Source organism: Dipodomys merriami, unplaced genomic scaffold, assembly GCF_024711535.1.
Source record: "Dipodomys merriami isolate MVZ:Mamm:240054 unplaced genomic scaffold, mDipMer1.0.p SCAF_3071, whole genome shotgun sequence".
NCBI classification, from domain to species: domain Eukaryota; kingdom Metazoa; phylum Chordata; class Mammalia; order Rodentia; family Heteromyidae; genus Dipodomys; species Dipodomys merriami.
The window spans coordinates 19,970-24,777 of NW_027204573.1; the positions used below are offsets into that span (position 1 = coordinate 19,970).

Here is a 4,808-nt window from a genome sequence, read left to right on the forward strand (position 1 = left end):
TCATTTATGGTAGCTAGAAGGTGCCCACAAATCTACAAGTAAACAAGACTGATTCTACCTCATCCCAGTTAGAATGGTCATTATCAAGAAGACTAACAATAGCAAATGCTGACATGGATGTAGCCAATTGGGAACTCTATTACACTGTTGGTGGGACTTAAAGAAACATAGCTCCCATGGTTTCCCTTATTTGTAATAATTAGTTCACACCAAGGATAATCTCATGTATTTTAATTTGATATTTTGTCCTATGTTGAGCATACAATATTATTGCTATATTGTTTGTTATTATTTCTGCTAACAGGCAGATATATTTAAAGAATTATGTTCATCTTATCCATTACTGGAGGAAGAGCATCCAAAAGAGCAACCTTTACTAGGAAGAACAACTCCTACTTATTTAGCTTCATTCCTATGTAAGGCCAGTGTTGTCCCCTGTATCCTCATGTTGTACATTGTAACTCTATACCAGTTCATCCTGTATATCTACTATCTTCTACATTGTGACCTAAATGCCCCAGCAATTCCACTTTGCTTTACTTTTCAAAAAATTTCACTCTTAATGTTTGAGGTTGGTGTGTGTGTGTGTGTGTGTGTGTGTGTGTGTGTGTGTGTGTGTGTGTGTGTGTGTGTGTTTACAAATATCAGAAGACAACATTTTTCCTCATTTAGAATACATCTTTCAGGTGATTGTAAGTTGTGGCTAATGGGAGAAATCTCTTGCTATTTTAAGGATGAAACAGAAAAATATATTTGTGCATGCACCACAGTTGTTTATTAGTCTGTAGTTGAACACTGAACTTCGATTTATATCTTGGCTGTTGTTGTGAATAATGTGAATAACAATGAACTACAGATATATTTATGAGTTACTCAGAGAGAAATAATCACATGATTGGTGGGTCAGTTGATATTTCATCTTTGAATTTCTTTAGAAAACTGCATACTACTTTCTACAATGAGAGTACTAACCTGTATTTTGACCAAGAGTGAAGAAATTTTCCTTTTCTCCACACTCTCACCAGCCAACATTATTACTTTTTTTTAAAGTTTTTTTAAAGGGCAGTTTTTTACTGTGTGCAATACCCAAGATGACCTCAGACCCAAATCCTTTTACTCCAACCTCCTAAAAGCTTCGAATTACAAGCCTTTACCATCACACCTGGTTCCTTTGATTTTTTTGATAAGAGTTATAGTAGTTATGAAGTAGTATCATAGTAATTTTGAATTGCATTTCTCTAATGACTTTTTCTTACAAAACATTAAACCAGTATAGAAGTTGTATTAAACACAACTTTGTAAACCCATTGGCAATTTTCAGGGCTTTTTGGAAAACATGTCTATTCAGAAATTTTGTCCATTTTTAATCAAGTTTCTTGTTAATCTCATCTTTAATCTCTCTATACAAAAGCAATAATTTATTCAAGGTAGTAGAAAGGAAAAAATTAAGCAACTCTTAACATTTTTTAGTTTTCAATAACATGATATTGATTAAATCATTTTCTGTTAATGCTTGAGACTATATAACTCAATTTAGTTAGACCTTATACAAGACTATATGTATTTTATTTTACGTTGATTTTTCTTTCCAAAGCCTGTGTGACTAATTTCCCTTCGTTTCTTTCTGTCTCATGTAGTTCAGATTTCAAACAAAAGAATAAATGGAAGGAAGTGAACAAAAAAAATACATTTCCTCTCATCTGATGATGCCTCTACAAGAATGAGGAAAGACCTATGATAAAATATCAAAAAGACAATTTATTCTTCTAGGTTTTCCTTATCTTTGTTATTTAACTTAAATGATGTAAAACACACTATACTGCTCAGATACTTTTATGTTTTCTCAGTTTTGTACATTTTCTTTTTTTGGGGGGGGGGGGATCCGGTCAAGGGGCCTGAACTCTGGGCCTGGGCGCTGTCCCTCAGCTCTTCAGCTCAAGGCTAGTGCTCTACCACTTGAGCCACAGCACCACTTCCGGTTTTTTTTTCTTTTTGCTTATGTGGTACTGGGGAATCGAACCCAGGGCCTCAGACATGCAAGGCAAGCGGTCTACCACTGAGCTACCTTCCCAGCCCTGTACATTTTCTTTTGGACTTCATCTCAGTCAACAACATTCCTGATATTTTTACACTAACAAGACTGAAGATAACCAGTTTGATTTACAGCATGAGAAGTTATCCACCTGGCTTCCCTGGAAGCAGAGCATGATCAATAGATAACATTACTTCTGGTTGCTCACTACATGTAATGGTTTCCGTAATACTTATGACATTCTATTTAGTATTTAAAAAAAACTTCTGGCTAAACTCAAAGCTCATTCATGGAAGTTTATGTTAAGTATTTTACAAGTTTTATTTCTCTTAATTCTTAAGATAACATTTGCTATAATGCTAATGTTATTACCATTTTAGTGTTGGGAAAAATTGTAATTAAAGGCACTAAGTGCATGGCCCAAAGACACACAGTGAGGAAGGAAATGAGTCAAAGTTTCCAAAAGTCTTTCCGCAATACACAAAAGGTAGGTAAATTCTCTCCATTCTCTTACACTCTCAATTCAATATTCATATTTTCCAAGAAATAATAGCATAGCAAATATTGCCCATGGTGATTGTTTTCTGTCACATTTTGTCTTCAACACAGACTGTGTTGGTGACTTTGGGTTATCATGCACAGAGCTGAGCTTCTAAATTGAGGTCCAAAGAGAGGCAAATTTCTTCTGTCCCACAGTTCCAGTTTTTTTAAAAAGTACCAAAACTTTTAAATATCACTTACTGTCTTTTAAGAATCCAAAAATGAAATAAATTCACATTTAATCAATGCAAAATGCTTTAAAAGTAGGAGACAATAAAACAGGCCCCCATGAAGTAAATTTTCTTCTACTTTTAAAATTATTCTGAAAGCCTTGTATTGGTTAGTCACACTTATAATCCTATCTACTTGGGATATCTCCTCAGGAGCCTGAGATCTGTGGATAACCATTGGAAGCCAATCAGGGCTTCCAAAACAAACAAAAAAATTCATGAAATTATTTTTCAAAATTTTTAATGAACTAGCAAAGACCCAGGAAAGAAAATGTAGTTCATATAGTACCTCACCAACCTAGAGAGGAAAGAGCTAGCATGGCCTTTAAGCCCTGATTTCAAACTCTGAGCACGCCAACACACATGCATGCACATGCGTTTGCACGCATGCATCTTTTCCCTTCCCCTCCCCAAATTAGAGAAGCGTACATACAAGAGGCACGTGCACCAACTTCAAATACAGTGAAAACAAGGGTTATAGCATGGGGGAGGAACATACAAAGAAACAAAAATTCACATCGCACATTATAAGTACGTTAGAAACAATAGCAAGAAACAAACAAAAAACTACTTGTTTCCCTATCTTGGAGTTCAATTCCCTTAACATCATCATATCTGTTCATATGAACATAGTTTTTGACATTATCTGCTTGCCCTAGACATATATTTGTTATTGAAAATAAGGGAAACCATGGGACCTGTTTCTTTGGACTTGGCTTACTTCACATAATAAATTTTTTCCCAAGTCTTTCCATTTCCTAACAAATTGGGTGATGTCATTCTTTCTGATGGAGGCATAGAATTCCCTTGTGTATATACACCACATTTTCTTGATCCATTCATGTAGTGGGGACAGCTGGGTTGGTTCCATATCTTAGCTATGGTAAATAATGCTGCAATAAACATAGTTGAGCTGGTAGTTTTAGTATGGTCTTGTTTGTGATCATTTAGTAAATCCCTAAAAGTGGGGTTGCTGGGTCAAAGGGGAGCTTTATGTGGAATCGTTTGAGGAACCTCCATAATGCTTTCCAAAGTGGTTGAACAAGTTTACACTCCCACCAAGAATGCTGTATGGTTCCCTTGTGGCCACATCCCCTCCAGCATCTGTTGTTGTAAAAATATGGAACGCTCCACGAATTTGCATGTCGTCCTTGCACAGGTGCCATGCTAATCTTCTCTGTATCGTTCCAATGTTAGTGTATGTGATTCTGAATTGAGCACAAAATATTTTTATATCAAAAGTGCAATTGGATTTTATTAAACTAGACGATTCAACAAAAAGGAAGTTCAAAAGAATTGTCATGAAATTTTACAACCATATATTTCTTACATAAGCACACATTTAAGAATAAAGTCAAGATTGACATGTCAAAAACAAAATAATTCCAGATATTTGTTGTTCAAGAAATGTGTAGGAGGAGGAATTCAATTATTCTATACAAGGCACCTGTCATAATGAACACTGCAGCAAGTGTTAAGGTTCGTTCAAAGTTTTAATGTTTTAAATATATTCAATTTTGGGAATTGTTTCAATTTTGGGAACACAAGCCTCAACAATATGTCAATACTATCCTCTTATTTATCTCTAAAGGTTTGTGCTTCTGGTCTTTTAATATTAAAACTTCAAAAAAATTTATCTTTAGCAAGTTGTGCAAAGGGGTTTTGCTTCATCATGTCAGTGTTGAATAGAGTGTATGTGCATTTGAATGTTCAGTGCATCTGGATCATTGTCAAATTTTCCTTTTTTCTTCCTTCCCTTACCCCAACCCCACCTATCCCTTCAAGTTTCCTACTTATATTCTCACATATGTACATTGAGTGTTATGACTGTATTAGTCCACCATTTCCCTCTCCATCCTTCTGCCCTATTTCCTCTAAGCCTAGCTCCCCTTTTAAGACTTGTTTCAAATTCATGGTGTTTTGTTAAATATCTCTACCTTTGGCATTTGGCTATGGGCTTGCCACATCCTCTCTTCCATGTTTGACCACATAAATGAATATATTTC

General features: G+C 35.3%; 1 non-coding gene across 1 annotated transcript; it reads right to left on the reverse strand.

Annotated features, from left to right (window-relative positions):
• Window positions 1-3,916: 3,916 nt before the first annotated feature.
• LOC138840957 (U6 spliceosomal RNA) lies at window positions 3,917-4,023 on the reverse strand. Its single transcript, XR_011376277.1, has one exon. It is a non-coding gene; the product is annotated as a U6 spliceosomal RNA (small nuclear RNA).
• Window positions 4,024-4,808: the final 785 nt, after the last annotated feature.